This window comes from Lepidochelys olivacea, assembly GCF_965140295.1.
Source record: "Lepidochelys olivacea isolate rLepOli2 genome assembly, chromosome: 6".
NCBI classification, from domain to species: domain Eukaryota; kingdom Metazoa; phylum Chordata; order Testudines; family Cheloniidae; genus Lepidochelys; species Lepidochelys olivacea.
Genome location: NC_140416.1, coordinates 117,725,133 through 117,751,295, shown reverse-complemented (window position 1 = coordinate 117,751,295; position 26,163 = coordinate 117,725,133). Strand labels below are relative to the sequence as shown.

At 47.0% G+C, this 26,163-nt stretch overlaps 1 long non-coding RNA gene across 1 annotated transcript in view; it reads left to right on the top strand.

The window, feature by feature from the left end:
* The window catches only part of LOC311522786, a 48,134-nt gene extending 27,182 nt beyond the window's left edge, over positions 1-20,952 (top strand). Inside the window, exons 2-3 of the long non-coding RNA XR_014712182.1 lie at positions 17,919-19,441; positions 20,429-20,952. This is a non-coding gene — a long non-coding RNA (uncharacterized lncRNA). The remainder of the gene's footprint in view (positions 1-17,918; positions 19,442-20,428) is intronic.
* The last annotated feature ends 5,211 nt before the right edge of the window (positions 20,953-26,163 follow it).

Genomic DNA, 26,163 nt, shown 5'->3' with positions numbered 1-26,163 from the left:
TGGAGCGCCTTTAAGACCATGACCTGGTCTCCTACTTTGAAGGAACGCTCTCTGGCATGTTTATCATACCAGGCTTTTTGCTCTTTTTGAGCATCCTGTAAGTTTTCTCTAGCAAGGGCTAAAGAGGTTCGGAGGGTGTTTTGTAGGTTGGTTACAAAGTCCAGAATGTTAGTTCCTGGAGAAGGTGTAAATCCCTCCCATTGCTGCTTCACCAACTGCAATGGCCCCTTAACCTCACGGCCATATACAAGTTCAAATGGGGAAAACCCTAAACTGGGATGTGGTACAGCTCTGTAGGCAAAGAGCAACTGCTGCAATACTAGGTCCCAATCATTGGAGTGCTCATTTACGAATTTACGTATCATGGCCCCCAAAGTTCCATTAAACTTCTCCACCATGCCATTTGTTTGATGATGGTAAGGAGTGGCAACCAAGTGATTTACCCCATGAGCTTCCCAAAGGTTTTTCATAGTTCCTGCCAGGAAATTAGTCCCTGCATCTGTGAGGATGTCGGAGGGCCAACCTACCCTGGCAAAAATGTCTGCTAGTGCCTGGCACACACTTTTAGCCCTGGTGTTGCTTAGAGCTACTGCTTCCGGCCATCGGGTGGCAAAATCCATGAAAGTCAGTATGTACTGCTTTCCTCTGGGTGTCTTTTTCGGAAAAGGACCCAGAATATCCACAGCTACTCGCTGAAATGGAACTTCAATGATGGGGAGTGGCTGGAGAGGAGCTTTGACCTGGTCTTGGGGTTTTCCCACTCTTTGGCACACCTCACAAGACTGGACATAGGTAGAAACATCCTTGCCCATTCCCTCCCAGTGGAATGACCCCCCCAAACGGTCTTTGGTCCTGTTCACCCCAGCATGGCCACTAGGGTGATCATGGGCTAAGCTCAAGAGCTTGGCCCGGTATTTAGTTGGAACTACCAACTGTCTCTGAGGATGCCAGTCTTCCTGGTGTCCCCCAGAAAGAGTTTCCTTGTATAAAAGTCCTCTTTCTACAACAAACCTGGATCGATTAGAAGAGCTGAGAGGCGGTGGGTTGCTCCGTGCCGCCGTCCAAGCTCTCTGGAGGCTTTCATCTGCTTCCTGTTCGGTCTGGAACTGTTCCCTTGATGCTGGAGACATCAGTTCCTCATGGGATTGTGGACCTAGGCTTGGTCCCTCTGGAAGCGATATAGGGGATGGAGCTGTTTCTGTTGACTGTGAACCGCTCTCCGCTGGTGCACTATGTTGGGATTCAGGCTCCGGCTGAGCCTCTTGTGTAGGGTTATCGGCTGCTGCCAGTTCAGGTTCGGTGGGTCCCTCTGGTGTTGAGGTTGCAAATACTGGATTCAGTGCTGACACGGGGTCTGGTGTGGGTTGTTCGGCTGGTTCCGGTTCTGGGACTGGTTCCGTCTGGGTCTCTGGGACTGGATCCACTACTGCTGTTGCAGACATTGGCCTGGGGTCCAGGTCCATCACCTCTGACTGGGTCCTGATAGAAGTTTCCGGAACAGAGCTAGGCCTCACGGCTTGTTTAGCCTGGTTGCGGGTGACCATTCCCACCCTCTTGGCCTGCTTCACATGATTGGCCAAGTCTTCCCCCAACAGCATGGGGATGGGATAATCATCATAGACTGCAAAAGTCCACATTCCTGACCAGCCCTTGTACTGGACAGGCAACTTGGCTGTAGGCAAATTGAAAGAGTTGGACTTGAAGGGTTGAATCGTCACTTGGATCTCTGGGTTGATTAAATTGGGGTCCACTAAGGAAGCATGGATAGCTGACACTTGTGCTCCGGTGTCCCTCCACGCGGTGACCTTCTTCCCACCCACACTCACAGTTTCCCTCCGCTCCAAGGGTATCTGGGAGGTATCTGGGCCTGTGGACCTCTGGTGTGATTCCGGTGCAATGAACTGTAATCTGTTGGGGTTCTTGGGGCAGTTGGCCTTTATATGCCCCAGCTCGTTACACTTAAAACATCGTCCAGCTGACGGGTCACTGGGGCGAGGAGGGTTGCTGGAGAACGGGGTGGTGGGACGATAAGGGGTCTGGAGGGTTCTTTGGGAGGTAGGTGGGGCTTTGGGCGGCCCCCGGTAATAGGGTGTGGTCTGGGGTGGTCCCTTCTGGTCTCCGCTCCAACTGCGACCAGTTTTCTTCTTCTCTGCCACCTCCACCCATCTGGCTCCAATCTCTCCTGCCTCAATTACAGTTTTGGGTTTCCCATCTAGGATGTATCTTTCTATTTCCTCAGGAACACCCTCTAAGAATTGTTCCATTTGCATTAGGAAGGGCAAATTTACTGGAGATTCAACACTTGCTCCTGATATCCAGGCATCCCAATGTTTTACAATGTGGTAGGCATGTCGGGTAAATGACATGTCTGGTTTCCACCTTAGGGCTCTGAACCTCCGACGAGACTGCTCGGGTGTTATCCCCATTCTGACTCTCGCCTTGGATTTAAACAGTTCATACTTGTTCATGTGTTCTTTAGGCATTTCAGCTGCCACCTCAGCTAAGGGTCCACTGAGCTGCGGCCTCAGCTCTACCATGTATTGGTCAGTAGAGATGTTGTACCCAAGGCAGGCCCTTTCGAAGTTTTCTAAGAAGGCCTCAGTATCATCACCTGCCTTGTAGGTGGGGAACTTTCTGGGATGGGAAGTGGTACCTGGAGAAGGATTGCTAGGGTTTGTTGGTATATTCTGCTGGGCCTTTATCCTCTCCATCTCCTCCACATGCTTCCTCTCTTTTTCCTTCTCCTCCTCCTTCAGCCGCATGAGTTCTATCTGTCTTTCATGTTCCCTTTGTTTTTCCTCAGCCTGAAATTTGGCTAATTCCAGCTGTAGTCGAGCTGAGGATTTGGCCATTCTAACCTCTCTGTTTTTAACTAACTTTACACCCGAGGTTTAGAAATAAACAAACAAAACTTGGCTGTAAAATTTTGCTGTGCTGGAATAGAATACCTATTCTCTGATAGTGATTGTCAGCCTACAGAAAAAGACAATTCCCTTGTCTCTGCTCTGGGCCCAAATTAAAGCAAAAAACCTCCAACTACTTGGAAACCTGCTTACCCAGCCCAAAGAAGAAAAAAATTTCTTTTCAAACCTGTGCTCCTTGTAAAACAAACAAAAAAAAAAATCAAAATCCAAAAAAAAAACCCTGCCACTTTTGTCTCCAGGCAAATGGGTAGAGCACACACCCCCTATTTACTTTTAGGAAGAAAAGAAAAAAAAAAAAAACCTCTGGGTTGGAAGACTGTGAATTTCCCTGCAGGAGTTAAGTACCCTGCCTCCAGGCAAGAAAACCTGCAATTCACAAGATAATCCCCTTTTGTCTCTGCTTGGCCACAAAGCAGAGAGAAACCAAGCTGCTTTCAGTTTCAAAGCTGCCTTCTGGACTTCCTAAAAATTCCTTTTTAAAATCTGTATTTCTAGTTCAAAAAATCTCAACTGGATCTCAAAATGATTTCAGGTTAATCCCACCACTGTGCCACCATGTCAAGGTTCCTCCCCCACTCTGAACTCTAGGGTACAGATGTGGGGACCTGCATGAAAACCCTCCTAAGCTTATCTTTACCAGCTTAGGTCAAAACTTCCCCAAGGTACAAAATATTACCCCCGTTATCCTTGGAATGGCCGCTACCACCACCAAACTAATACTGGTTACTGGGGAAGAGCTGTTTGGACGCGTCCTTCCCCCCAAAATACTTCCCAAAACCTTACACCCCACTTCCTGGACAAGGTTTGGTAAAAAGCCTCACCAATTTGCCTAGGTGACTACAGACCCAGACCCTTGGATCTTAAGAACAATGAACAATCCTCCCAACACTTGCACTCCCCCTTTCCTGGGAAATGTTGGATAAAAAGCCTCACCAATTTGCATAGGTGACCACAGACCCAAACCCTTGGATCTGAGAACAATGAAAAAACATTCAGTGTTTTACAAGAAGACTTTTAATAAAAAATAGAAGTAAATAGAAATAAAGAAATCCCCCCTGTAAAATCAGGATGGTAGATATCTTACAGGGTAATTAGATTCAAAAACATAGAGAACCCCTCTAGGCAAAACCTTAAGTTACAAAAAAGATACACAGACAGAAATAGTTATTCTATTCAGCACAATTCTTTTCTCAGCCATTTAAAGAAATCATAATCTAACACATACCTAGCTAGATTACTTACTAAAAGTTCTAAGACTCCATTCCTGTTCTGTCCCTGGCCAAGATGACTACAGACAGACACACAAACCCTTTGTTTCTCTCCCTCCTCCCAGCTTTTGAAAGTATCTTGTCTCCTCATTGGTCATTTTGGTCAGGTGCCAGCGAGGTTACCTTTAGCTTCTTAACCCTTTACAGGTGAGAGGAGCTTTCCCCTGGCCAGGAGGGATTTCAAAGGGGTTTACCCTTCCCTTTATATTTATGACAAGCCCCATTGGTTGAAATGAAATAAGTTAGGAGAGGACCGAGAAAGACGAACTTCTTAGCATTCAAAAGACACTAGTTGTCTTGGCTAGAAAAATAAGAGCTCTTTGCACACATACAGGTTGTGGAGATTTTTCTGCATCCAGATCAGAGGCTAACTGCCTGAGTTCAAAGAAAATTCATTCAGGTGCACACAGGGGATAATGATCATATAGCTACCCAAGTAACCCAATCCAAGATAGGGACCACGTCTTCCTGTAGCCCTTCCTCTACCTATCTTGTGCTGCTTCAGTTCCCCAATTTCAACTGCTATTGGAGCCATCATTACCTATTGCCTGCTTTGTTGCTGCTGTACCCCTTGGCCTGTCTGTTCCCCTTCTTTACTCTCCAGTACTGTTCTTCACACACTCCTGTCCTCTTTGCATTGTACTGCTTTGTCCATGCTCAGCTGCTGTCCTATGAACGGTTCAGGTCATTCATAAGTAGGGGTATTTTGTGACGCCGAAGGTAACTCAGCCAATCACTACCTATTCCTCTCCAGTTCATTTACATACTGCAATTGGATTGGCTGAAATGAGTCATTAAGAGGGCTTTACAGTCTGACATAGCTGAGGCCCCAGGACATTGTTTCATAGCATGTCGGCAGGTCACAGGCTTTCAAATGACGACATTTCCATTGACATTGATGGAGAAAAAGCAGAGTCTTTCACCAGAAATTCATTCAGAGAAGTTTGAGAAACTATCAAATAGATGCTTTGAGCATGTGTAGTGCACTGGGCTAGAACACGTCCCCAAGATTTAATGGAAAAGTTGAGTTTGTGCCATTGTTGCCGAGGAAAGCCCTCCATCATTGCAGGTTAAGAGTGTAAAACAATCCCTTTAGAATAAACATAACGTATGGTTTCATCAACGCAAATGAAAAGCAATTAACCCAAATCATGCCCTTAATTTATAAGCAGTCAGTACATTTTGAGAAACTGAGATCTGATGTTGCCGTTTCAAATTCCTGTGAATTCCACTGGGCATCGAGCACATAAGATTACACTATGCACAGAGCATGTCCTTATTAAATGTGCTGGCTACAACATTTTATTGCTCTCCTGGAGGTCTATTGCGTTTGCCTTTTACTGGAAGCGTAATGTTTTCCCAGCATTATTGGTATACTGGCCACACAAGTCTATCTTCAGCTGACAGACTTGTTAAGCTATATGTTTTGCTTACATCCTTTGTCACCTTTTTGTTGATTGAGGTGCCAGTTAGGACACCATGCAGTTGTTGTATTTAATGAAATTATAAAATAAAGTGGATTTCTTAATCAGTAAGGACAGGAAACCACACCTAATTGTGCCTTGAGTCAGCCTTGCTGACATACTATTAATTAGGTTTTTAAATGTCCAAATAGTAGTGGTGGTATGATGATTATTACTTATCGATGGTAGTGATGTCAATGTAGTAGGTTCTTTCCAAACAATCGGGAAGAATAGGATGCTCCCTGCTCCGACATCCTCCTAGTCTAAGGGCGGACAGACAAGTAGACAGAGTTATGGGGGGGAGAGACCAACAACAGGCAGTTGATATAGGCAGGGCAGCTCAACTCCTATGTAACGCAGCAGAACCTGGCTTCAAGAGGGACCTGAAGGCGACAAGGGTAGGAATCTTATGGATTGGCTTGGGGAGATTGTATGGTGCATTGGGGCTAGAAGAAGGGCTGGAGCTAGAAACATACAAAACATCCCCTCTGCACCCAGGAAAAAAATCTAATATGATACATGAACATAGGAATCGACAGACTGGATCAGACCCAAGGTCCATCTAGTCCTGTGTGACTCCAGAAAGAACCATGCAGTAATCAGATGTGGGGTAATTCACTCCCCCATTCCCGTTAGGTCTGATCCTGCTCTCTAATAATTAGAGATTGGCTTCAACCTTGAAGCATGATGGCTAACATCCATTCCAGAATGATCATCATTAATCATGAATACTCTGTGTATTGGTGATATCCATAAACCTGTTCAGTCCTTTTCTGAATCTTGCTTAATTCTTGGCCTCAGCGACTTCCTGTGGCCATGAGTTCCAAAGAGAGAATGCTGTATACTCTCTGCTTTGTTCTAAGAATGAACTGTGATCTATGCATTATGGGTTAGTTGTGCTGGTGGATTCTCCTTTGAAACATGTCCATTCAGAAACAGGGGAACTCTCAGTGTATTTATAAGGTTAGTCACTTCTCTGAGGATTTGGAAGAACGATGGGGGGGGGGGGGGGCAAATTTTCAAGAATGGCTTCTACAATTACATCCAGGATAATTTGCTGTCATAGTTGATTGCAGGCACAAAATGAGAGGCCACGTCTGAAAATTAAGCCTTTACAGGCTTAGCCTGCCTTATAGTAGCACCAGTGATGCATGGCAATTTGTGTTTAATTCTGGTGTGTGTAGTGGGAGATTGGGGGAACTGTCAATGATTTTTTTTTTAACCCCTTTGATCATGTCTTGTGAGTGACAAACACCTACGGATATGGAGTTGCACTGATTTTGTGTCTGGAATCAGAATCTGGCCTATAGGCATTGCCTGATGTACCCTCTCTGCAGTCTGAATTATGCCTAACACAACACAGGTGAAGCTGAACACTAGAGCTGTTTTGAAACGTGAAAAGATTTTTCTTGGTATCAGTGGAAAATTGACCGGGCTGCAGAGTTTGATTTGACGTTTGGGTGTTAACGTATTGGGAGAAGAAACCAAGATATTTTTTTTGTCTGTTAAAGCAGCAAAGGGCACGTCTACACTGCAGCTGGCAGACAGCCTCCCAGCCAGGGAGATATACTTGTGCCAGTGGGGCTAGCACTAGTGTACTAAGAATAGCCGTGTGGACGTAGTCGTGCAGGAGCCGCCTTGGGCTAGCCATGTGACCTCAGGCCGGGGGTCGCGTGGACTTGAGTTCAGGGGGTTAGGCTGCGCCATTGCCAGTGCCACAATGTCCACACAGCTATTTTTAGCGAGTTAGCGTGAGCCCCACACCCTACCCAGGCTAGGAGACTCACTCCCAGCTGCAGTGTAGACATACCCTAAGTGATTTAGGTTCTCAATTAAAAAAGCCCTTAAAAAGCCCTGATTTATCAGAGCTGGGTGTGCAGCATTTTTGAAAACCAGGCCCCTTTTGAATGAGCCAAGGTGGGCACCCAAAATCACTAACGACTTCTGAAAATCTTGGCTAGTTTGTTTTCTTATCTTAGGGTACAGCCACACAGCAAACGAAACCTCACAGCAGCAAGTATCTGAGCGCTGGTCAACTGACTCAGACTCATGCTGCAGGGCTAAAAAGAACAGTGTAGACATTCGAGCTTGGGCTCTGAAACCTCAAGGGGGAAGAGAATCTCAGTGGACCCAGGCTCTAAGATTTGCTGCCGCAAGGTCTTTTTTGCTGTGTAGATATACCCTTAAATCTGGTGATGGTATCAGATGAGCTTCCTTGGGAAGGGCTTAATTCTAACAGTGTGTTTCAGCAGAGGCATGCTAGCCCTCTGAGAGAAATCTAAAACTCAGAGCCTTACTGTGCTTGTGTAGTAGTATTATATGGAGTCACAAAGCAAGCTGGATTATGGTTAAAAATTCTACTTTATCAAGGACAAGGTCAGGACAAGGTATGTTGGTCAGCCACATCTAGTGGGCCATGAGAGGCATAAAACTAAGCTATTTCCTACCTCTCTTTTTTTTTTTAAGAGCTTAAACTGAAAACCTCAGTGATTCTCTGCACACCATCTGGACTGCCCTGATTCTGTCAGATTAATCCCTATCATAAATATGGATCTGGTCTGGTTTTCTTTTTGTTTTTTTGGTCAGATCTGCACTTCCGAAACACATGGTCAGTTTTCTGGCAACAGCCAGCCTTCTCTCATGGGCTAAATGTAACTGTAGTTTGTCTATTTTTAAATTCAAAGTGCCTTATTTTGGGTACTAAACTCTCAGCAGGGTTTACTGGTCATCTCCCTAACTAAGGTTGTTAATATTGGAGCACTTTTTGCAAACCTTTGTTTCAAAAAGCAGTGATCAAGGTGTATATGCAAAAATGGCATGCACCCCGGCACTTGTGCAGGCAAATTGGTCCTTTGTATATCCAGTTGCAGGTATTTGTGTCCATGGCTGAAGAACTTGAGTTAGCGTTTCCTTGCCTTTACAGTTTAAAATCACAGACCTGACTTTTGACTTGACTTAGACTGCTTTGAAGGAGTAACTCCATTGAAACCAGTGGAGTACCACTGTTGGAAAACAGGTGTTACTGCAAAATCGGGTTTGTCTGTGAACCTTATTTTTGTTCTAGAAGATCAGTCTCAACCTATGTCAGTGAAATCAGCGTATGTCACAATCTAAACAAGCTCCTCACATGTTGGATGGGCAATTTCTCTTCCAGTGCATTCAGTCAGGCATGGTGTTCGAAAGGTAACTAATGGAAAAATGCACTCCTTTTCCTTCTGTAACAATGCTGGTTCTGGTGGGACCCAACTGAGAGTGCCAATTCAGGACAAATTGCTTCAAGCTGGGCAGATACAGCCCAAGGCTGGGGTTTCTATGCACACCAAGGCAAACCAAACCAGCCAGACAGAGAAGACTTTGGTTTTACCCCACTGGCTAACCACAAATCATATAAGCAATTCCCTTAGACACTCCAGTTTCCCAGTATCACCACCAGTGCCACTCGTTATGGGGACAGATGGTTATGAAAACCAATACCCCAGTAAAAGAAAAGAGGTTCTCTCGATCCCAAAGGACCAAGCCCCAGACCCTGGTCAATATACAAATCAGATCTTACCCAGAAATCACACTGTTGCCAATCCTTTAGAATCTAAAATCTAAAGGTTTATTCATAAAAGGAAAAAGATATAGATGAGAGCTAGAATTGGCTAAATGGAATCCATTACATACAGTAATGGCAAAGTTCTTGGTTCAGGCTTGTAGCAGTGATGGAATAGACTGCAGGTTCAAATCAAGTCTCTGGAGTACATCCACAGCTGGGATGGGTCTTTCAGTCCTTGGTTCAAAGCTTCAGTGTAGCAAAGTCCCTCCAGAGGTAAGAAGCAGGATTGAAGACAAGATCGAGGAGCTGCAGCAGCTTTTCATATTCTCTTGCCATGTGGTCTGTCTTTCTTTCTTTGTTCCAAAGACAAGCTGTCCATCACATGGCCTGGAAAAACCTCAGAGTTCTGTCCATAGGCATGTCCCTGCATACCTTGCTGAGTCCCAAGGTGTGTCTGCTTTCTCTCAATGGGTCAATTGTATAGCTGATGGTCCTTAATGGGCCATCAAGCAGGCTAGGCAGAGCTGACACCAACTTGTCTGGAGTGTTCCCCCGAAGCATAGCACAAGTTTGAAATATAGACAGTATAGAGCCAATATTCATAACTTTGACTACAAAAATGATACACACATATAGACAGCATAATCATAACCAGCAAACCATAACCTTGTCTTAGACACCTCATTTGACCCCCTTTATACAAGATTTGTTGCCACTACAGGACCTTGGTTGCAACAATGATTTATATGGTCCCAGTTTATGTTAATAACGTCACACCTTCTCTCAGAACTATGATGTTTTCACAGATGATCCTAGATTTATTCTTGTATATTTCTCAGATAATTCATGGCTGGGCAAGGTGCTTCTCATTTCCATTGCTTGGAAAGCTGCTGTAAAGAAGAGATGAGTAAAACTGTACCCAAAGCAAATAATGCTGGAGCACCATAATATCTGGCACAAATGAAACTCCTTCCTCTCTTTCTGTAATGTGATTAATTCATTGCTGTATGGATCCAAAGCCCATTAGAGCATGTCAGAAATCCCCATCATGCTCTGGAGTGCTCCGCTTTGCCTGTGGATCTCCGGTTTAGCTGACAGATGTGGGAAAAGAAGAAAACACATGCAGCCAAAATACCCTCTAATGACTGCATGTGTGTGGCCGCGGAAGAACTGAAGTGATTCCAGCTAAGAGTGGAAGTTTATTCCAGCTAAGGTCAGCATTATTGTGTTCTTGATGCTTCCCCCACCCCCTGTTCCATGTTTTTCGGGTGGTATAATGTGGGTTGGTGTTCTAGTCTTATGCTTGGATCCTGCCACCTTTCAGGGGCTCTCCCAACCCCACTATCGATGGCTTATGGATCTAGAAATCGTCCCTTTGCTGCTGGACAGCATTGCACTTTCAGAGATTGAAATGTGAAATGAAAGCTGCTGTCAGGCTTTAAGTGTGTAAATGTTGCTGTCACAGTGCAGGGCAATGGCCCCTGTACTCAGGGGTGAAAGTAACTTAAAGGACTTACTGGTACGCCAGAGTCCTGAGCAGGGTGTGTGGCCTCAACCAGAAGAGGCAGGGCCTTTAAATACCTGGGCCCTTTAAGTCAAGATATAAAGGCCCTGGGGTTCCAGCTGTGGCTGGGAGCCCCGGGGCCTTTAAATCACCCCCGGAGCTACCAGCTGCAGAGGCGGCTGGGAGCCCTGGGACTCGGGCAGCGTTTTAAAAGGCCTGGGGCTCCCCGCAGCAGCTGGAGCCGCAGCCCTTTAAATCACCGCCAGAGCCCTGCTGCCGCTACCCCAGGGCTCTGGCAGCGGGGTTTGGGAGGCGGTTTAAAGGGCCCAGGGCTCTGGCTGCTGCAGGGAGCTCTGGGCCCTTTAAATCGTCAGCCTGGGGAAGCTGGTCTGGCACGGCATATTGGCTCTTGCCGGTACGCTGTACCAGACCAGCTTATTTTCACCTCCATCTGTGAGCACCCACTCTAGGCTCCCAGCTCCTCCGCTGTCACCTCTCTTGGGTGGAGACCTGTGTCTCTTGCCCTCCTGATCAGGTTTTTTCCAGGCTGCCCAGTTCCTTGCCTAGTCTGTGTTATTCCCAGCAAGCCAGACTGCCTAACCAGGCAAGTGTTTGTGCTTTGTTAACTCTTCAAAGGCTATAAACAGCCTAAATGACTATAGCTATAGGTTTCCTCACAGCTCTTTCTAAGCAAGCACATTTTATTCTTAAGGTGAAAGCATTACAGAGAAAACATACTAAAAACCATATAAGTTCCTATATGAATGCTACCAGAGGTCACCATCTCTGTGGGGTTTAGTAGGCGAAAGTCCTCCTAACTCTTCACAGGAAGGATTGGGGGGCCCTGTTGGACAGAAGGTCCTGTCCATTTGCTGGATCAGAAAGAAGGCCCGGAGTCAATTTAAACTGGGCTATTTATCCCAAAGTCCTTTCTTTGTCTGTTGGTCTCTGGAGAATCCAGTTTGAACTGCCCTATGCAAGCCTCTCCAGGCAGTGATAGCTCTACAGAGATGTCACAGCCTGAGAGAATTTGCTAATCACCCTCCACTGTTCTTAGTTCCTGAGGCAGTGTGGTCACCATCCCCCAGGCAAGGTGGGAGAAAATCCCTGTCTCACAAAGATGCATAAACTTAATACAGGAAGATCTCCCAACAATGTAGCAGGAAATTGCCATATTTATCTCAGATGCCACATTCCAGATCAGTGGTGTCCAGGTCTAATTGTATCATATGAGCCTGGGTATACCATTTTACCCCCACTCTGGGAATATTGTAGGAGTAGCAGAATGACTCTACACAAAGGTCTCTCACTGTGCATCTTACCATAACTTGGGCCCAAATTTTCAAACCCCAGTATCTAAAATTAGTCTCCCATATCCACATTTAGGCATCTAAATAAAACCGGCCCGATTTTTAGGTTTGCTGAGTGCCCACAATTGCCATGGAATTTAGTGGGAAAAGCAGGCCACTCCTATCTAGCTACCTAAATGTCAATTTAGGAGCCTAACTTCAAACACAGAGGCTTGAAAATATTGCCCTAACAAGACAGAGGTTTCTTCTATTCTGGATGGATTCTTCTCCTCCCTTCATCACCGTGGGATCTGAGCACCTGCCAGTGCTGCTGTAAGTGCCATGACTCATCTGTAACGTGTGGCTCAGTCACTCTTGCTCCTCCTCTTCCCAGGGGGAGAATTGGGTGTGTGCAGTATAGGGATTTTGTTGAGTTGGTTGGGGTAGGGGGGCTAATGCACATGCTGCTCTGAGTTTAGGGATGGAGAAGGCAGGGCTCAGAGGTGCACCTTGTACTTGGGAGCAGAAGATGGACAGGTTTGTAAACCGTGAAAGCATTTCTTTAAAATATCGTGACAACACGCAAGCCCTCTTTATAGAAATCAAAATGACAAGAGCAGGAAGTCTAATGGATTGGATAGGTAACGCTGTATACAAGACTGTCCCGGTGGGATAATATCCTCTTTCCCGTCATTAGTGAGATCCTGACATTACTCATGGAGCAGAGAGTGCTGAAGTAGAAGAGCCTTGCTCCTTCCTGTTTAATCTTGTGGGTTTTTCCCAGATTTGTTCAAGTGAATCTAATGGCTCAGCTGTTTGGCTTGGCAGACCTCTTGCCAGACCTCTGTTTGGCTGCCTTTGGCCCCGCGGGCCTTGCCCAGTTTGTTTTACTGAAGTGTCAGCACAAGACTGAGGCGAGCCAACTGTGCCGATAACACCGATGGATGCACACCTCGGACAAACATGCTAATTACAGGGCTTGTGGGATAGACGGCAAGGAGGACGTTTTTGCTGGGCTGAAGCACGGAGCTTCTACTGCTCTTTATGTGGGAGGTGAAAACATCCCGCGTTACAAGATCTGTGCATTAGTGGAGAGGCCAATGTGCCGTAATGAATGAGAAGCTCAGTAATTTGCCACAGAGTGGCTATAAATCAAAACTGAAGAGCTGTCCGGGCTGCTCTGGACAATTGTTTTGCAGACTCTCTGGAGTCTTTGAATTAATCTCCCACAACCATCACCACTGCCCACAAACAGTATCTCTTATTTGGGCTGTTTACTCTGAAATTAACAGATTAAATCTAATGGCTTCCACAGAGAGATGAAATCCTGGCTTCATTGAAATCAATGGCAAAGCTCCTATTGACTACAGTGGATCCAGCATTTTACAGCCCCCCCCCTCCCCCACACAGCCTGTACCAGAGTTTTTTACATCCCTCACACAGTTCTGGCATGTGTCCTTCCACTCTTGGCCTGTGTTCTATTCTTCTTCCATTTCCAGAACTCCCACTAACAACAACAGGAGCTTGTGCACAGATCAAGACTAGAATATGGCCCATTGTCAGGGATTTCTGCTTAACTATTACCACTGACTCCAGATGTATTATTTGGGGGAGTTTGCAAATGCTCAAAGATATCCTGTTGAGTCAGCTCTGAAGTGGGCTCGGCTTCTGGCAAAGTGTATGAGCCCAAAAATGAGGAGCACCATTAAACTTCTGTATCAGCTATCACAGGGCTGCAACTTGAGAAGTTGATTCCCTGTCACTGGGTTCTGTCCTAAATTAAGTTTCATGGGGCAAGCATCAGCAGTCACACTTCATATAAAGAACAGGAGTACTTGTGGCACCTTAGAGACTAACAAATTTATTAGAGCATAAGCTTTCATGGGCTACAGCCCACTTCATTGGATGCATAGAATGGAACATATAGTAAGAACAAATATACACACAGAGAGAAGGTGGAAGTTGCCATACAAACTGTAAGAGGCTAATTAATTAAGATGAGCTATTATCAGCAGGAGAAAAAAAACTTTTGTAGTGATTCGCAAAAAGAAAAGGAGTACTTGTGGCACCTTAGAGACTAACCAATTTATTTGAGCATAAGCTTTCGTGAGCTACAGCTCACTTGCATCCGATGAAGTGGGCTGTAGGCCACGAAAACTTATGCTCGAATAAATTTGTTTGTCTCTAAGGTGCCACAAGTACTCCTGTTCTTTCTGTGGATACAGACTACCACGGCTGCTACTCTGAAACTTCATATAAAGGGTTACTGTGACCCTAAGAACTCACTACCAGCTGGCAAAGGATTCACTGTTCTGTAACAGCAGCAAAGAGTCCTGTGGCACCTTTGCTGCTTTTACAAATCCAGACTAGCAAGGTTACCCCTCTGATACTGTTCTTTCACAGTAATTCCTATTAGACCTGACAAGCTCATGACCCTTTACACACTGCTGTCATGGTATTTATCTATAAAGAATGTTTGAGCTCCTTAGTGAAAGCCGGGATCATGCTGGTGAAATGTACATATGATGATATTTAAAAAGTCATGCCTACATACTGAACATATGTTATACCAAGGTGTTACTCACCAGCGGAAGTGGAAAAACTGGTTTCCTGCCAGACCAGAGATGTTTATCCTTCTATCTGTTGAAATGTAAATTAAGTATTGTGAGCCAACACAATGGAAGCCAAATCTGTGCACACAGGAGTATGCACCTTGGAGCCAAAACACCACAGACTGAATGACAGGGCTATCCTGACTCTGAGCTGCAAAGACAGTGAACTTTGGGGATATAAGGGGAAGGCAAAAAGGCACTCCTTGTCCATCACTGAAGGAGCAAAAAAGACAGTGCTTTTTGCCTCCATGAACATTGGATCCCAGCCATGTGGGTTGGCAGAGGCAACAGGGTGGGCTTCCAGGGTCACGTTCTCCTCCCCTCCGTCCCCCAGATTTCTGCAAGAGCCAAGCTGTCTTTGCAGGGCTTGCTCTGCCAGGGATGCTCCAGATTGCCACATCTGTGCAGCGCCATGCCTGTGAGAACCCAGCTGGGGAGGGAGCGGTGGCCCTGGTCCGGGGGGGGGGGTCCTCTGGGAAAACACCAGGAGCGGGTTCCCTCAGCTCAGCCTGAGTTAGGGACATTGCCTGTGCCTCTCCTCCGTGAGGTGTCCATGAGGGCGCAGAAGCTCCGGGATTGGTTGCCCTGGCCCAGGAAGGTGGAGCTGGAAGGTTCCTGTACCCAGAGATGACCATGGTGCAGTCACATGCCCCTCCCCCAACCTTTAAATTGTGGCCTGCCCTCCCCACTATCAACAGTTGTGTTGCCTCTGTGGGTTGGTGATGCTGGAAGATTGCTCTGGGTGAGAAACTACTTTAGACAAGGATTTTAGGCTATTTTAAGTTGTTTAGACTCTAAGAAGCATGTTACATCTTTTGTTTTATATGTAACCTGTGGTGGTGGTTGCTCACTGTCTCTTGAATCTTTATCTTTGTTAACAAACTTTTTTGTTTGTTTTCACTACAAGTCAATTAGTGTGGCGCTCATAGAGGAGCGGGCCCTGAGTGGTACCAGTCATATTGTACGTACTTGTTCCTTTGGGGCAGCTTACCTGCATAGGCATAGTCTGACTTCTGTATTTGGGGGGGGGGGCAGCTCCAGTCAGGCCAATTCCATGCCTGCCTGAGGCTCGCAGTTTAGGGGGAGCAATGCCCCCCCAACTATACCCCTGATTACCTGGTAATTTCTATGAGCATCCAGTGACAGGCTGCAATGCACCAGGAACTGAGGGGTTGGTTTGTGCCTGTTCCTAGCCAGATCTGGGGGGAACGAAGTCTGTAGAGGTGTGGAAAGCACTGCTTGTATGACTGAAGGCTGTTGGTTTCAAGGAGCTGAGCTACAGCAGGTACCAACAAGGCTGTTCCATGATGGACAGGTAGTGGCAAGGTGCCGCACAACCCCCGGGGAGCATCACAGGGACATAGCCTATGCATCTGAAATCAAATACAGAGCTCTTATCAACTGCCATCTCCGTAGATCCAATATCGGGACTCGAACTCGTGACCTTTGGCACAGAAGCCTGCATAGGGAACCTTTACTAGAACAGGACTGAAATATTCCGCCTGGTAGAGGACAGCAGTACATAGGCATATGTAGACCAAGGCCCACTGTCTGGCACTTTGTATTGTAATTTACAGCTGTGCAGAGGCTGAAAAACGCTATCCAATCAGAACGGTGGCGCCTGGCACACACTTTGCCCAAGGGTAAATAACTGCCCAAGGCGAAGGCCATGGAGCATCCAGTTATTACTATTATTAGTTATTATTAGTCTTAGGACCAGCAATTCAGAATAGAAAAGGCTTTTCAGAAGTAACATTATTAACCAGTCTCAGTTTCCTTGTTTGTTGCTTAGCATTTGTGCTATCACATGGGCCAAGAAGTTCCCACTGTCTCCAACTCTTGCAAATGTATCATAGGGCTCATTGGAATTTTGCTGAAAGCCCCAGCTGCTGGAGTCAAGTGATTATGTGAGTCTCTTAAGCTTTTGTTCAAAAAAGATAAACCCGTGTGGTTATTGAAAAGTTTGAAAAGAAAGTGGACCCTAAAGGCTCAAACACCCAAAAGGCAAATAAAAAGGATCCAAAATATATTATTTCTTTTTTAAAAAACACTCATGAATTTCAAGCCAATGTCATGATTATGGGCCCTGAGTCATGATTTCTGAATGCTTGAGGTTGGCAATACTACAGTACGCTTCCAGAACTGGAGATCAAGGTAAAGTGGCTACTGATTTTATAAATGCCTTAACCTAATAAAGGATTCTCTAATGTATTTTTAGGAGATATATTTTAACTGTAGAGGGAGTGATGGTTTCCCATTGCAATGGCACTACTGTGGAGTACATTCCTTGTAGACTCATGCTGCCATATTTGAGTTTCGGAATACCTTCCTCCCCCATTTCCCTGGGCTTTGACAGGAGTTGGTTTCCCTTTCCTTCTGCAGAGAAATTCCCTTAGTAACTGCTAGTCTGTAATATCCTAGTCTATAAAACAATTTATGGATTGTTTTCAGGCCTATGCGTCCTGGTTGTATTTGACATTTTGTCAAAACACTTCTACATTTTTTCCAAAGGTTAGCAGTAAAACTTTGCCTGGTGCACTAATTATCAGTGAAATAATAACTGCTCAGGGAAGGAAATGCACATCTGGATTAAGAGAATGTGTGTTATGTTTCTCTTCTTTCAGCACCGCTATTCACCCAAGTGCTTCATACCAAACAGAGGTTTCCTTTTTCATTAACTTTAATTGAGCCGCTTAGAATTTCTTATTTGCAAACTCTAAATTCACAGGGCCTGATTCTCATTTACTTCACTTCTGCACAGAAGGCAGGAACTGGGGTAGAAGAGGAGGGCATTCCAGGGCCAACCTGATCTTAGTGTAAGTTAAAGCAGCCTTGAGACTGCTTTATCTTATGCTCTGCTTCCTAGTACCTCCTCTGGGCCATGGCAATCAGAGAATAGCCATTGCACAGTGCTCTTTGGCCGGGGCGGCCTACAATATTTTGGCACCTGAGGTGGGGAGCTCAAATATCACCCCCACATCACTTGGGCCAAAACTTTGAAACTCTGGGTCCTAGTGGTGCGGCCCCCCACAGTCTGGCACCTGAGGCAGCCACCTCAGATCGCCTCATGGTAAGGTCAGCCCTGCTCTTTGCCCACCTCCCTAATCAGCCCTCTGTGCCACGACATGGGAGCAGAGTTTGTGCAGAACCCTTACCCCAGTTCTGTGGTGGCTGGGAAACCCCCCTACAGAGGATATATTGGGGGGGGGGGGGACATTTTGGTCTAATTTTGCCTCTTTTATGCTTCCAGATGATGGAAAGGGGTCAGATTGTAATTGAAGATGGGGGCCCAGTGTTTTTGATTTTAAATGGTCTTGCAGGTATTTCAGTGCTTGTCGGCAATGCTCAGAGCCAGCCCAGATCTGGTGCCCTTTAGTCTGTTTGGAACAACCAAGCATCCACAGAAACTGTGAGCTGAGGTCTCTGCTGGAAGATGGTCCTGACACACTCTCATGAGGCTTGATGGTAAGAGCCAGGAAAGCATCTGTAAGCTGGAGCTACGCGTGCTGTTAGAAGACATGCTACTCAACTTATATTTTCTGGACAGTTTTATGATGTCACTTAAGAAAGGAGATGCCTGTTTCTGCACTCTGCACCTTGTCTGACCCAAGTTGCACTCACACTACTGCCAAATCGCAAGGCAGGGGTCACCGTGAGGAAAGAGAAAGCTCATACCATGAGCTAAATCTGATGGAAAGCAGGGAGAGTGTGAATGCCAGGAGGAGTGTCCTGCTTTAGGGCACAATTAGTACTGGCTCATTGCACAGCCCAGCTCAGGAGGGGGCCACATTAGTCTAAAGTTCATTCTTAATGGGAAATGAGTCATTTAGCAGCTATTTCTCTAAATCTTCCACATCCAGTGATTAGCACAATACTCACCAAACTGGTACATACAATACAGAGCTGTCTCTGCCCCCTCCCCACCCCGAGACACTGAGGACTAGACTCACTATGGGCTACTACTAGATGTGACTTGGACTAAGGGCTGGTCTACACTATGAGTTTGTCGGATTTAGCAGCATTAAATCCGAATTAACTCTGCACCCGTCCACACAACGAAGCCATTTTTTTGACATAAAGGGCTCTTAAAACCAATTTCTTTACTCCTCCCCAACGAGGGGATTAGCGCTGAAATCGACATCACCATTTCGAATTAGAGTTAGTGTGGACGCAATTCGAAGGTATTGGCCTCTGGGAGCTATCCCACAGTGCACCATTGTGACCGCTTTGGACAGCACTCTGAACTCAGATGCACTGGCCAGGTGTACAGGAAAAGCCCTCGGAACTTTTGAATCTCATTTCCTGTTTGGCCAGGCGAGCTCATCAGCACAGGTGACCGTGCAGTCCCAGAATCGAAAAAGAGCTCCAGCATGAACCGAACGGGAGGTACTGGATCTGATCGCTGTATGGGGAGAAGAATCCGTGCTATCAGAACTACGTTCCAAAAGACGAAATGCCAAAACATTTCAAAAATTCTCAGAGGCCATGAGGGACAGAGGCTACATCAGGGACACAACACAGTGCCGTGTAAAACTTAAGAAGCTCGGACAAGCGTACCAGAAAACCAAAGAATCAAACAGACTCTCCGGGACAGAGCCCCAAACATGCCGCTTCTATGCTGAGCTGCATGCAATTCTAGGGGGGGCCGCCACCACTATCCTACCCCTGTCCATGGATGGGATACTCTCCGCCATGGCTGAGGATTTTGCAGATGGGGAAAATGAGGATGACGACGAGCTTGGGGGGAGCACACAACACACCGTTTTCCCTGACAGCCAGGATCTTTTTATCACCCTGACTGAAATACCCTCCCAACCCAATGAAGCCGGAGAAGGGACCTCTAGTGAGTGTACCTTTTAAAATATAATACATGTTATAAAAGCAAGTGTTTTTTAATGATTAAGTAGCCCTTAGGACTTGGGATACATTCGTGGCCAGTACTGCTCCTGGAAAAGTCTGTTAACGTGTCTGGGGATGGAGCAGAAATCTTCCAGGGAGGTAGATCCAGGTACATCTCTTGGAGGTACTCTAAAAGCCTTTGCAGAAGGTTTCTGGGGAGAGCAGCCTTATTCAGTCTTCCATGGTAGGACACTTTACTTGCTACTAGCATGGTGGGGTAATCTGGTATCATTGCATGACAAAGCCTGGCAGCATATGGTCCCAGTGTTTGCTGGCATTCAAGCAACATCCGTTCTTTATCTCTCTGTGTTATCCTTAGGAGAGTGATATCGTTCATGGTAACCTGGTTGAAATAGGGCAAGTTGATTAAGGGGACATTCAGAGGTGCCCGTTCCTACTGGGCTGTTTGCCTGTGGCTGAAAAGAAATCCTCCCCGCAGCTAGCCACCTGGTGGGAGGGAGGGGCCATTGGCACTGAGCTGTTCGTGTTTGGCTAGCAGGGATCTTCCCTGATACCAGCCACATGGTGGGGGAGGGGAAAAGCGATCATTCCGGAGAATTGGAAGGGGGAAGGGGGTTAGTTTGGTTTCTGCTGCTGCACGTTAACAGGAAAACTGCAGCAGTAAATGGCCAGCTCAACGGGCTTTGCTTGGTATGGGAAAGGAGGGGGCTGCTGTTATGAAGGTTGCAGAAGCTGAAAGACTATGGCTTACCATGGCCGCTTGCAAGCCAAATTCTGTTGCCTGGCTCTGCATGTGTGATCTGTAACACGAACGCCCCAGGCACTCAATATAAGATGCAAAATGTGAACTTGTACCAAAATCTCATGTGCTATGTGTAATGTGAATAGTGTTGTTCACCGTGAAAGAGTATAGCCATTGTTCTGTAAAATGTATCTTTTTAAATACCCCACTCCCTTTTTTTTCCTCCAGCAGCTGCAAATGATTCAAGCCTTCCTCCTCTGTCCCAAAGGCTATCTCAGATAAGGCGGCGAAAAAAACGCACACGCGATGACATGTTCTCTGAGCTCATGCAGTCGTCTGTCACTGACAGAGCTGTGTGGAGGGACACAATAGCAGACTACAAGACGGTGGTCGATGAACGTAAGGCGAGGTGGCAACAGGAAGATCAGAGGAGGCATGAGGAAATGCTGGGGATACTGCGGGATCAAATGGACATGCTCTAGCGTCTGGTGGAGGTTCATGAACGGCAGCAGGATCACAGACTGCTGCTGCAGCCCCTGCTTAACCGCCCTCCCTCCTTCCCAAGTGCCATAGCCTCCCCACCCAGATGCCCAAGAACGCGGGGGGAGGGGAGGCGAGGCTCCGGGCACCCAACCACTCCACCCCAGTGGACAGCCCAAGCAGCAGAAGACTGGCATTCAACAAGTTTTAAAGTAGCCTTTTCCTTCCCTCCCACCCTCCTCCCACACCCCAGCCGGGCTACCTTGTGAGTTATCTCCCTATTTTTATAATCAGTTAATAAAGAATACATGTTTTTTAAATGATAGTGACTTTATTTCCTTTGCAAGCAAGCTGTGATCGAAGGTGGGAGGGTGGGTGGCTTACAGGGAATTAGAGTCAACCAAGGGGGCAGGTTTTCATCAAGGAGAAACAAACAGAAGTGTCACACGGTACCCTGGCCAGTCATGAAACTGGTTTTCAAAGCTTCTCTGATGTGCACAGCTTCCTACTGTGCTCTTCTAACTGCCCTGGTGTCTGGCTGTGCATATTCAGCGGCCAGGCGATTTGCATCAATCTCCCACCCCTCCATAAACTTCTCCCCCTTTCTCTCACAAAGATTGTGGAGCACACAACAAGCAGCAATAACAATGGGAATACTGGTTTTGCTGAGGTCTGAGCGAGTCAGTAAACTGCGCCAGCGACCCTTTAAATGTCCAAATGCAACACTACCACCATTCTGCACTTGCTCAGCCTATAGTTGAACAGCTCCTGACTACTGTCGAGGGTGCCTGTGTACAGCTTCATGAGCCAGGGCATTAAGGGGTAGGCTGGGTCCCCAAGGATAACTATTAGCATTTCAACATCCCCAACAGTTATTTTCTGGTCTGGGAAGTAAATCCCTTCCTGCAGCTGTTTAAACAGACCAGAGTTCCTGAAGATGCGAGCGTCATGAACCTTTCCTGGCCATCCCACGCTGATATCAGTGAAACGTCCCTTGTGATCCACCAGTGCTTGCAGCACCATTGAAAAGTACCCCTTGCGGTTTATGAACTGGCTGCCCTGGTGGTCCGGTCCCAAGATAGGGATATGGGTTCTGTCTATAGCCCCACCACAGTTAGGGAATCCCATTTGCAGCAAAGCCATCTAGGATGACCTGCACATTTCCCAGAGTCACTACCTTTGATAGCAGCAGCTCAGTGATTGCGTTGGTTACTTGCATCACAGCAACCCACACAGTAGATTTGCCCTCTCCAAATTGATTCCCGACTGACCAGTAGCTGTCTGGCATTGCAAGCTTCCACAGGGCTATTGCCACTCGCTTGTGAACTGTGAGGGCTGCTCTCATCTTGGTATTCTTGCGCTTCAGGGCAGGGGAAAGCAAGTCACAAAATTCCATTAAAGTGCCCTTACGCATGCGAAAGTTTCGCAGCCACTGGGAATCATCCCAGACCTGCAACACTATGTGGTCCCACCAGTCTGTGCTTGTTTCCCGGGCCCAGAATTGGCGTTCCACGGCATGAGCCTGCCCATTAACACCATGATCTCCAAATTGTGGGGGAACGCGGTTTTAGAGAAAAGTGTGTTCAGGGCCTCATCACCGTGTTGCCGTCACCTCCTCGCCTGTTTTTTCAGGTGCTGGTTCTGCATAAACTGCATGATAATGCACGAGGTGTTTACAATGGTCATAACTGCTGGGGTGAGCTGAACGGGCTCCATGCTTGCTGTGCTATGGCGTCTGCTCCTGCTCGGGCAATCAAGGGAAAAGGGCGCGAAACGATTGTCTGGCGGAGGGAGGGGCGACTGACAACATGGCTTACAGGGTTGGCTTACAGGGAATTAAAATCAACAAAGGGGGTGGCTTTGCAAGAAACAAAATGACCCCCTCAAGGATAGGACTCAAAACTGGGTTTAGCAGGCCGTTGATTTCACAGAGGGAGAGAGGAGAAAAAGAATACAAAACAAAGCTGGTCTATTTTTTGTTTTGATCCACTTCATCTATCTTTATACATCTTGCTGGCAGCAGACTGTGCAGTACTACCGCTAGCCATCGTCATCTCCTGGGTGCTCGGCAGAAGACGGTGCAGTGTGACTGCTGGCCATCATCTTCCGCTGGCTGCAGATTAAAAGACAGTGCACTGCCAGTAGGGCTGAATCACCATGAGATGAAACTTAAAAGGGAAATGACCTGGCTGAGTCACTCCCATGTTTGCCCAGTCGCCCCTGACCTCATCGAGGTCGGTTAAAAGAACACCCAGGACTACGTCAAAGATGGCTACCAGTCATACTGCACTGTCTGCTGCCAAAAGGCAATAAACTGCTGCTGTGTAACAATGCAGTACCATGTCTGCCAGCACCCAGGAGACGTATGGTGACAGCGAGCTGAGCGGGCTCCATGCTTGCCGTGGTATGGTGTCCGCACAGGTAACTCAAGAAAAAAGGTGCAAAACAATTGTCTGCCCTTGCTTTCACGGAGGGAGGGAGGGAACGGGAGCCTGACGATATGTACCCAGAACCACCCGCAACAATGTTTTAGCCCCATCAGGCATTGGGAGTTCTACCCAGAATTCAAATGGGCGGCGGAGACTGCGGGAACTGTGGGTTAGCTACCCACAGTGCAACGCTCTGGAAGTCTACGGTTGTCTCGGTACTGTGGACACACTCCGCCGACTACATGCACTTAGAGCATTTGTGTGGGGACACACACAATCGACTGTATAAAAACGCTTTCTACAAAACCAACTTCTACAAATTCAACCTAATTTCGTAGTGTAGACAAGGTCTAAGTGTCCATGTAGGGACTTAAAGGGAGTCAGAACTGCCCCCTACATGAACTACCCAGATCTTAGATCCAGGTGTATAGATATAAGGCAGAAGTGGGAAAACTACAGCCCATGGGCCACATCCCACCTGCAGGATTGTCCTGCCTGGACCCTGAGCTCCTGGCCCAGGAGGCTAGCCCCCTGCCCCTCCCCTGCTGTCCCCCCTCCCCTGTAGCTACGCGGGAAGCGCTCTGGGCAGCTGGGCTACACACTCATGTAGGGCGGCACAGTGGTTTGTCTGGCTCCGGCCGGACGGCGTGGCTGCCAGACATACTGCTCTGAGCAGCATGGTAAAGGGGCCAGGGGGTTGGATAAGGGGCAGAGGGTCCAGGAGGGCAGTCAGGGAACAGAGAGCAGGGGGCGGTTGGATGGGGCAGAGGTTTGGTGGGGGCGGTGTCAGAGGATGGGGAACGGGGTGGTTGGATAGGCGTGGGGGTCCCAAGGGGCCTGTCAGGGGGCAGGGGTGTGGATAGGGGGCAGGGCAGTCAGGGGACAGGGAGCAGGGGGGTTTGGATAGGGGGTGGGATCCCAGGGGGAATAATTAGGGTGGGGGTCCTGGGGGGGGTGGTCAGGGGACAAGGAGCGGGGGCGGGGGTTGGATGGGTCAGGGGTTCTGAGGGGGTCAGTCAGGGGCGGGAAGTGGGAGGGGTCGGATGGGGGCAGGGGCCAGGCTGTTTGGGGAGGCACAGCCTTCCCTACCCGGCCCTCCATACAGTTTTGGAACCCCGATGTGGCCCTCAGGCCAAAAAGTTCGCCCAGTCCTGATATAAGGGCTTTTCTACATACAATAGCAGTGCACCCTACAGAATTATGATTTTTAAAGCACACTAATGTATTGTGCAGTAACTGGTCCCTGTAGAGCCTGTATTCCCTACTGGCTGCAGGGAATACTGCACAGGAGCCAGCAGTGAATCTTCTACAGAAGGAGTTTGTTCCTTTCCTTTTGTACTGTTTTGTGGACTGGGAGCTGGATAATAACATGAGATGACTTCATTCCTATTGAACCAAATTTGCTCTTTAGTAAAGCAGCTACTTACAGAACTGCTCTCACTGCAGTTTAGCATTTCTAGACATGTGCACACAAAACAGGGTTGCCAGTTTTGTTTGGATGTATTCCTGGAGGCTTCATCACATGGCATGATCTTTAATTAAAGATTCATCATTAATTCCTGGAGACGCCAGATCAATCCTGGAGGGTTGGCAACCCTAACACAAACTGATTTCCTTATACCATTTCCAAACTCTTCCCTCTTGCAACCTATGCTCCTCCAGCAAAGTTCTATAGAGTTTACTACACCTATGCAAAGGCAGCCGAGTGGGCCTTCATTCCCAGCGCTGTCACAGACATCCTGTGGGTCCAGGGACAGCATACTCAGAGGATATGTTTTAGGATGACTCAGTTTTTGGGTGCCCAACTTGAAACACTTCAGACCTGATCTTCAGAGCTGCTGAGCACCCATCGCTCCCATTGGCATCAACTAGAATTGTGGGTGTTGAGCACTCCTGAAATATCAGGCCCTAAACAACTCAAGCAATGGAAGCACCCAGCATCCAAGGATGCTTTTGAAAAATCTGGTCTTACTCCCTCTGTGCTGTGTTCTCTTCATCTGTAAAATGGGAATAACCCCAGATAGCTATAATTCCTCAGTGTCCGTAATGTGCTTTAAACTCCTTGGGTGGAAGATACTTAATATTTTACAGTAATAGTAACTTCTTAACATGCCTTGAAAATAGGCCTGATTTTTGGATGCTTGTCATGCTTATGTTTCTCATCAATTGCCCTGTCAGCCATCACTTTTCCGCCCCCTTTCTCCTCCAATCTAATTCTCTCATTGCTGCAGAAGATACCAGGCCTGGTTCTGTTCTAAGGTACACAAGTGAAAATTTGGGAAAATTCACTCTAGTGGGGTCACACTGGAGAAAATGAGATCAGAATGGGACCAAATGAATTGCCTTGCACCTTTCCTTACTGTGCAAACATGGCTAGTTTCATGAAGTTCTATAGAACATTATGCCATTGTCAATGTCGCATATCAATTGACAACCTCAATGGCCCAATACAACCGCCCACTTCAGAATTCATTTATATAAATCTGCAATTAACACAGATCACAATTTGTTCTCTTGGAACTGAACTAACCACCTTCCACCTCACCCTCCGAAGTAGATAAATGGCGCATTCTGAGTGTCAGACCCTGAAAAAGAGCCATTTTAAAAACAATATGGAGGCCTTCTCCATTGTGTGTGGGCACTGAATTTTGTAAGGCTAAAGATCCGTCCATTGTTTTGGGTCAAAACTCCACTCTGCCCTCCCCCATCTCATCACCATTGTGTATGTACCAGTGCCTTTCATCCCAGCTGTGTAGGCCCATGAAAGAATGAACTTGTGTGACACTGGATCAGCAGGGAAAGTTGTGCAAAATGCTTCAAGAAGAGTGTTCATTTTGTCAAGGATAAGTCGGACTTACAGTGCGTCCCAAGTTTGTGAATGGACGTGATACTTACAGGTATCACCCCCATTCACCAAACTGATCACTCCATTCCTGTGGAGAGGTCAAAAGCTCCATCCGAGATCCTTACAGGAAGAAAGTGTTCCCAGGATGCTTCACCAGTGGTATGGAAAGAGGATTGGCTATTGACTGTTTTGGTTACAGAAGATTAAAC